At 37.3% G+C, this 9,304-nt stretch overlaps 1 non-coding gene across 1 annotated transcript; it reads left to right on the top strand.

The window, feature by feature from the left end:
* The first annotated feature begins 299 nt into the window (after positions 1-299).
* On the top strand, positions 300-406 carry LOC112425862 (U6 spliceosomal RNA). Its single transcript, XR_003017013.2, has one exon. It is a non-coding gene; the product is annotated as a U6 spliceosomal RNA (small nuclear RNA).
* The last annotated feature ends 8,898 nt before the right edge of the window (positions 407-9,304 follow it).

Consider the following 9,304-nt stretch of genomic DNA (forward strand, 5'->3'; position numbering starts at 1 on the left):
ATTATTTTTATCTGTTATATTTTGTTTCTGCTTTATTGAGATTTGTCTTATTTGTCTATCTTCTGATGCTGAATTCTCCATATGCTTCCATTCCTTGTTGTTTCATTCAAAATTGTAATTATTTTCAACTAGGAATGTTACTAAGAATATAGCTTTGAGTGTGTATTATTGGAGTTAACTTTTTTTGGAGTTGTATTCAACAGCTGTTACACATCTCTTCCATTTAAGATTACTTTAGGAGTATACCTTTTACAAATTTCAAAATGGTTTGGCATTTTTTGTTTAAATTTCTTAAAATTGTGCTCGCTTCGGCAGCACATATACTAAAATTGGAACGATACAGAGAAGATTAGCATGGCCCCTGCGCAAGGATGACATGCAAATTCGTGAAGCGTTCCATATTTAAAAAAAAAAAAAATTTCTTAAAATTAATTTCTAATTTTATTAAATTATAATCAGTGACAGTGATATATGTTTTCCTTTTGGCATTTATTAATGCTTGTTCGATTTTAATAGTAAAGATACTTTAAGAATCTTTTAAGATTTTTTTCTTAAGATTTAAATCTTTTTCTTTAAGATTTAAATCTGTTTTTAAGATTCTTTAAAAAATCTTATAATCTTGTCTACTTGGACAAGACAACCAACAGTTGCAGTAAAAAAAAGGAAGCAGAAATCATATCAGATTTAAGTGAGGAGTGAGGAAGAAACGCAAACAAGCTGATACAGATTTCCTTGGGCATCAATTAATTATCCATTAAATGCAGAGGGGGACAGGCGCGGTGGTTCAAGCCTGTAATCCCAGCACTTTTGGAGGCCGAGACGGACGGATCACGAGGTCAGGAGATCGAGACCATCGTGGCTAACAGGGTGAAACCCCGTCTCTACTAAAAAATACAAAAAACTAGCCGGGCGAGGTGGCGGGCATCTGTAGTCCCAGCTACTCGGGAGACTGAGGCAGGAGAATGGCGTAAACCCGGGAGGCAGAGCTTGCAGTGAGCTGAGATCCGGCCACTGCACTCCAGCCTGGGCGACACAGCGAGACTCCGTCTCAAAAAAAAAAAAAAGCAGAGAATACCCCACATGTAAGGATGATATAGTGCTTAAATAAGATATAAAGATAGTTCCATGAATTGAATGGTTGCTTCCCACAAGTCATGTTTAACTGGAACTTAGGGATGTTCCAGTTACTTGGAAATTGGGTCTTTGCAAATGTAATTAAGTTATAAAGATCTCAAAACATTGTCCTAAATTAGAATATGCCTTCAGTCCAGTGACAAGTGTTCTTAGAATAGAGGGAACATGGGTAAGAAGGTAATTTGAAGATGGAGACAGAGATTGGAGTGATGTGTCTATTACTCAAGAAACACAAAGGATTCCTGGCACCCACCAGAAGCTAGGAGAGGTGTAAAATGGTTTTGCCCTCAGAGCCTTAAGAAAGAACCAACCCTGACCTCACTTTCATTTCAGGCTTTTGGCCTCCAGACTGGGAGAAAAAAAAAATTGTGGTTTTAAGCCACCAAGTTTGTGGTCATTTGTTAATGGCAGCACTAGAAAACTGAACTACATAGACAATAGTTAGATAACATTGTAGAGATATGGAGACCTGGCACACAGATCTCTAATATATGGAAATGCTGTTAAGTGTTCTATCTCATCTACTGAGATGGAAATCATTTAAGAAATGGCATTTTTCTGATTCTGTGCTCACTGAGTAACTTATTTTAAGCTTCAGTTCATTCATACTCTCTACCATTGGTCAGAGCAAAGGCCTTCCTTTTTGTGTGTATTTATTACCTTTGGTCTCTATTCCCATTTCCCTCACCTCCTATAGGCATCTATTCTAATATGTCTGATGCTTATCTTTTTATTTACATGTGTCCTTTTAAAAATGCAGCTTTTTCTCTCCTACTACTCTCTTTCAAAATTGTCTTTCCTACTTATTGCTCTCTATTCTTTCATATCAATTTTAGAATAAGTTGATCATGCTCCTTATAAAAGATAAGTTTTGATTGGAATTGCATAGAATTTATAATTAATAAGATAATGTACATATAAATCTTTATCATATTAAGCTATCCCATTGGGGCTTATTCTTTCTTTTTATTCAAATGTATTTATTATTTATTTATTATTCTTTCATTTTATTCAAATTTTAAAACATACTTCAATATAGCTTTCAATTTTCTTCATAGATGTTTTGTATATTTTTAATATGTTTATTCCTATAAGCTCCATGAATTTTGTTATTGTAAATACTTTATTTCTGGTTGTATTTTCTAGATGGTTATAGTGTGTAGAAATGTTATTGATTGTTAAACGTTGATGTTGTGTCTGGCAATTTTGCATATGTATTATGAATTTTTCTCTTGATTCTGTTGGATATTTTTTCCTACGTAGGTGTACTGGGTTGAATAGTGTCCCCCCAAAATTTACATCCACCCTGTCTTTAAGACAGTCATTGTTTTTTGAAATGGGGTCTTTGCCAATGTAATTAGTGAAAATGAGGTCATAGTGGATTAAGATGGGCCTTAAATCCAATGACTGGTGTCCTTATAAGAAGGCCATGTAAAGACACACAGATGAAGAATTCAGCCATGTGGTAATGAAGACAGTGACTGGAATGCTGTGTCAACAAGCCAAGAATGTCAAGAATTCCCAGAAACCACCAACACTAGGAAAGAGGCACAGAATAGATTCCCCCTCAGAACCTCCTGAAGGAACCCTGCTGACACCTTGACACTGGGCTTCCAGTCTCATGAAATATGACAGAATTAATTTCTATTGTTTCAAGTCACTCAATTTGTGGAATTTGTTATGTCATTCCTAGGAAACTGACATACAGGTTAAGAATCCCTAATCCAAAAATCCAAAATCTGAAATGCTCCCAAATCCAAAACCTTTTGAGCACAAATATGACATAACAAGTGGAAAATTCCACACCTGACCTCATGTGAGAGGTCACAGTCAAAACTTTGTATTGTGCACAAAGTTATTTAAAATATTATATAAAATCAACTTCAGGCTATCTGTATGAAGTGTACCTGAAATAAATTTCTTGTCTTGATTTGGGGTCCCATCCCCAAGATACCTTATTAGGTATACGCAAATATTCCAAAAAAAATTAAAATCTGACACACTTCTAGTCTCAACCATTTTGGATGAGAGGTACTCAGCCTGTAGTAGATATTCACAATATCTGCAAATAACAGATACTTCTCTCTCCTACTAATTCTTATACCTCTTTTATTCTTTGCTTTACTTATGGTATTTGCCAAAACAGCCAGTATTGTGTAAAACATCGACACTGACAGGGGAAATTCTTGTCTTATTTCTGATCTTGAAGAAAATATGTCATTTTTACATTAAGTATACCTGTTGTATTAGTCCATTTTCACACTGCTGATAAAAACACACCTGAGATTGGGCAATTTACAAAAGAAAGAGGTGTATTGGACTTACAGTTCCACATGGCTGGGAGGCCTCACAATCATGGTAGAAGGCAAGAAGGAGCAAGTCATGTTTTATGCGGATGGCAGCAGGCAAAGAGCTTGTGCAAGGCAACTCCTAGTTTTAAAACCATCAGATCTCATGAGACCCATTCGCTATCATGAGATCAGCATGAGAAAGACCCACCCCCATAATTCAGTCATCTGCCACCGAGTCTCTACCACAACATGTGGGAATTATGGGAGCTACAAGACAAGGTTTTGGTGGGGACACAGAGCCAAACCATATCATTCCACCCTGGCCCCTTCCAAATCTCGTATCTTCACATTTCAAAATGAATCATGCCTTCCCAACAGTCCCCCAAAGTCTCAACTCATTTCAGCAAAAACTCAAAAGTCCACAGTCCAAAGTTTCATCTGAGACAAGGCAAGTCCCTTCCACCTATGAGCCTATAAAATCAAAAGCAAATTAGTTGCTTCCTAGATGCAAAGCGGGTACAGGCATTGGATAAATACAGCCCTTCCAAATGGGAGAAATTGGCCAAAACAAAGGGGCTACAGGCCCCATGCAAGTCTGAAATCCAGTAGGCCAGTCAAATCTTAAAGCTCCAAAATGACCTCCTTTGATTCCATGTCTCACATTCAGGTTATGCTGATGCAAGAGGTAGGTTCCCATAGTCTTGGGAAGCTCCACCCCTGTGGCTTTGCAGGGTATAGCCCCTCTCCTAGCTACTTTCACAGTTGACACAGAGTGTCTGTGGCTTTTCCAGGTGCACAGTACAAGCTGTCAGTGGATCTACCATTCTGGGGTCTGGAGGATGGTAGCCCTCTTCTCATAGCTCCACTAGGCAGTGCCACAGTGTGGGGGCTCTGACCCCATATTTCTCTTTTGCACTGTCCTAGCAGAGGTTCTCCATGAGGGCCCTGCCCCCACAGCAAACTTCTGCCTGGGCATCCAGGCATTTCCATCCATCCTCTGAAATCTAGGCAGAGGTTTCCAAACCTCAATTATTGACATTTGCGCACTTGCAGGCTCAATACCACATGGAAGTTGCCAAGGCTTAGGAGTTGCATCCTCTTAAGCCACGGCCCGAGTTCTACATTGGCCCCTTTCAGCCATGGCTGGAGCGACTGGGACTCAGGGCACCAAGTTCCTAGGCTGCACACAGCATAGGGACCCTGGGCTCAGCCCACAAAACCACTTTTTCCTCCTAGGTCTCTGGGACTGTGATGGGAGGCGCTGCATCAAAGGTCTCTGACATGCCCTGGTGATATTTTCCTCATGGTCTTGTGATTAACATTCAGCTCATTACTTAATGCAAATTTCTGCAGCCATCTAGAATTTCTCCTCAGAAAATGGGATTTTCTTTTCTATTGCATTGTCAGGCTGCAAATTTTCCAAGCTTTTGTGCTGTTTCCCTTTCGAAACTGAATGCCTTTAACAGCACCCAAGTCACTTCTTGAATGCTTTGCTGCTTAGATATTTTATCCACTAGATACCCTAAATCATCTCTTTCAAGTTCAAAGTTCCACAAATTTCTAGGGCAGGAGCAAAATGTCGCCAGTCTCTTTGCTAAAACATAGTAAGAGTCATCTTTGCTCCAGTTCCCAACAAGTTCCTCATCTCCATCTGAGACCGCCTCAGCCTGGATTTCATTGTTGGTATAATTAACAGCATTTTGGTCAAAGCCATTCAACAAGCCTCTAGGGAGTTTCAAACTTTTCCACATTTTCTTGTCTTTTTCTGAGCCCTCCAAACTATTCCAACCTCTGCCTGTTACCCAGTTCCAAAGTCGCTTCCACAGTTTTGGGTATCTTTTCAGCAGCACCCCACTCTACTGGTATCAATTTACTGTAATAGATAAACTATTTCTCATGATGTATTATTTTTTATACACTTTTGAATTCTGTCGATTAATATTTTATTAAGGAGATTCACATCTGTGTTTGTAAGTAGAGATTTTCTCTTGTGTTCTCTCCATCTAGTTTGAAATCAGGCTTAATCTAACGACATAAAATAGTTGGCACATTTTGCTAAGTTTTCATTTTCTAGAAGAATTTTTATGTTTGGAATAACAGCTTCTTCAAACTTTGCTAGAATTTTGGCCCAGAAGTTCCAGAAAGGGAGACTTTGAACATGATTTCAAATTATTTACACATTTATTAGTCTTTAATTTTTGATTTCCTTTAATTTTGTGGTCTTTTATGTTTTTTCAAGTAGGCATATGTTTCATACTAAATTTTAAATTAATTAAAGTATAATTATCTTAATAGTCTATTATTTATTACTCTTGTGAATGATAATTTTTCTTTTTACATTCTATTTTGCCTATTTGCATGTCATTTTTCTTTTTTTCTGTTTGTCAGTCTTGTCAGAGATCTCATTATATCATTAATCATCTCAAGAATATGTCTGGAGTTTAGTTACATGTCCTTATTATTTTGTATTGTATTTCACAGATCTATGCCTTTTATTATTTATTTCTTGCCTGCTTATTTGGGTCTGTTCAATTCTCTGTTCCTAACTTTGTGAATTGAATGTGTAGCCAGTTTGTTTTTAATCTTTCTCATTTTCTGATAAGATTTTTTAAAGCTATAAATCACTGTCACCTACCTTCCTTTGTACTACTGCTGTGACTACCTCTTACAAGGCAAAAAAAAAAAAAAAAATATGGTATAATGTATCTTCCTGTGGATCTTGCTTCTGGGCAGAGAATATGCCAGTCAGAGTCTGAAAATATGCAAGATATCTCCCATACCTTATGATGAACAGTCAAATATTAATGTAATATTAATATCTCTCTCTTCTTCCTGCTCCAGCCATATAAGACGTGCCTGCTTCCCCTTAACCTTTTGCCATGATTTTAAGTTTCCTGAGGCCTCAGAAGCCATGCTTCCTGTACAACCTGCATAATCGTGAGCCAATTAAACCTCTTTTCTTTATGGATTACCCAGTTTCAGATACTTCTTTATAGCAGTGTGAGAACAGACTAATATAGATACCAACTTTGTCTTCAGGATATTAAGATTTTGGTCAATAGGGCCCCCTTGCTCTTTAAAGATAACTCCTCTTGTTAGTACATGTTTCATTAGCTTATTATCTATTTTCTTTTCCTACCATTCTGTGATCACCAAGCATCTTCTGAGTCCCAGTTAAGTTCATTGAGCCCTTCCTATATGCCAGGCACTGTGCTAAGCACTGGGAAAATAATAGTGTCAAATATAAGCAGAGTTTTTTATCTCAAAGTGTTAAATCTATAATATCTCATCTAGTGTACCACCTGGCCTTTCCTAAACATCTTATTTGTAAGAAAACATTTGAATTATCATTAATTTTTCTGTGCTTGGGTAAAAAAACTCTCTTTATATCCTTAAGCCCCATATATTTTAGAACTACATTCGTTGAGTGGGATTCTGTCCTTTATAACCTGAGTGAATGGTTGAATTTTTTAATGTGATGGGAAATGCTAATTTTCTGATGTGGGTAGTAGATAGATGAAGGTGCCAGTCATAAGGATAGAAAATATATAAGGAGTGATTTGGGGAAGGAAAACAAGTACAGGTTTTTACACTTGAGCCTGGGTTTTTTTGTGGAATCCAAATGGTGGTATTTAGTAACAGGTCATTGGTTATATAGGTTGAGACCTTAAAAGAGATTTCAGATTTAGAATGAGATTCAAGAGTCATGCTCCAATAGATGTGCTTTAAAGGCATGGAATAGATAATATTATCCAATGTGTACAGATGAGAAGAGCACAGGGCCAACATTAACTGCATCCCCCACTTTATATTTCCAGTTCTAATCTTTATTTTCCTACAAACCTGATTCATGAGTAGTTAGTTCTTATTTATTCTGTTTTTCTTTCTTGTGCTCTCCTCCACCTTAGTCTGAAAAAATTTATATATCTAAGCTTCACCAATATTTTTTATCTCCAATTCTATTGACTACACTCTCCAGCTTCTATTTAGTATCCAAACTAAGTATTCTTTCCTGGCTTCCTCAGAACTGCAGCTCCATGGCTATTGTTTGTTTATTCTTATAATTAATCTTTATTGAGAGCCTCCTACAGGTTGAGCATCCCAATCTAAATGTCTAGAATCTGAAATGCTCCAAAATCTTAAGCTTTTTGAACACTGACATGACATTCAAAGAAAACACTCATTGGAGATTTTTGAAGTAGGGATACTCAACTGGTCAATGTAATGCATGTATTCCAAAATCTGAAAATAATCCAAAACGCTTCTGGATGTGCAAGTTGGCAAACTGCAGTTACCTCAAAGAATGTTTCCCCAAGCAATAAAGAATCGAAGACTCTCTTCTGATATTATGAGAGTGACACATGGCAGAGAACACAGCCTGATTGGAGATTTGATTCTACTTTTAGAAGAATGCAACACCAATATCAGAGCATCCTAAGGAAATCTGGTCTGAGGGAAAGAAGGCTTAAACCTTTCCTGAATGCCTTATTGAGGTCACACACTCTATACTTTGTTTTCTGTGTGAGCCTCCCCTATTGGAAATGCTATTCTGTATTTGTGTAGGTAAATAAAGGCAGACATGGTTTGCAAACCAGGAGAATCATTAGTTGTAGAGAAGCAAGATTATAATAAATTCAAAAAATTTGGTTGAAAAAATGTTTTGGATTTTGAATAGGTATACTCAACCTGTGTGTGTTTATCACTCTTTTTGGTGCTAGAAACACAGCAGCAAAGAAAATAAAGGCCCTGCCCTAGCAGAGCTTACATTCTCCTAATCATTTGGTTTACAACTTCACTTAAATGTAGCTATAACTACCTAAATTTTTTTCCTAACAATTCCTATTGCCAAATCAATTATCTCTAATATTCTAAAGTCTGCCTCTTATTTTACCTTGTTTCAAAATATCTGGACCAAAATCAAGCAAGAGCAATTAATTCTGTATAACATTTCATTCTTTACAAACAAAAACTATGAATACTATTGTTTCTGTCAGTTTGGGCTTCCACAACAAAGTACAGGCTGGGTGGCTTATAAACAACAGAAATATATTTCTCACAATTCTGGAGGACAGAAGCCTGAGATCAGGGTGCCAGCCTGGTCAAGTTATGGTGAAGGTCCTCTTCTGAGTTGCAGACTAATGACTTTTTGTTATTACCTCATATGTCAGAAAAAGAGTGGGCTACTACCTCTTTGGCCCCTTCTTATAGGGGCACTAATGCCTTTTGTGGTATGGCTCCATCCTCATTACCTAGTTACCTCCCGAAGGCCCACCTCAAATACCATCACATTGGGAGCTAGATTCCAACATATAAACTTTAAGACAGGAAAATATTCAGTTCATAACAATAATAATTCCTATTTTAGAAACTGAGAAAATGAGGCTTAAAGAGGTGTATTAACTTCCCTAAAGTAGCACATACATTAAGTGGAAGAGCGAAGTAAGAAGCATTAAGGTTTCTGCCTCCAATCTCAGCATTTGTGCCTTTATTCTACGGTAAATAAGCTGCCCCAAAAGACGTCAAATGTGTGGTATCTAAACAGAATGGATCAACTCCACCCTTTGGAAATTTTCTCATATGAATATCAGAGTCATTTTATACCTTTCTCTCACACCACATCCAAACAATCATAAATTTCTTTAAATAGTTCAGTCTCATATCTGATTCCTTCTGACTCCACTGACATTGACCTGGCCCATTCCCTCAGTACCTCCCTCAAGGCCACCTATTCATACAAACAAAACTCACCTGATCCACATCATCACTGCTCTCCCTACGGTCAGTCATACAAATTTTGTCACCATTCCCCTAGCTTACCCTATGTATACCTCTATTTTTTTGCTCCAGCTGATCTTTCTAGCATAACTCATTCATTTAAG

This window comes from Macaca nemestrina, chromosome 8 (genome assembly GCF_043159975.1).
Source record: "Macaca nemestrina isolate mMacNem1 chromosome 8, mMacNem.hap1, whole genome shotgun sequence".
NCBI lineage: Eukaryota > Metazoa > Chordata > Mammalia > Primates > Cercopithecidae > Macaca > Macaca nemestrina.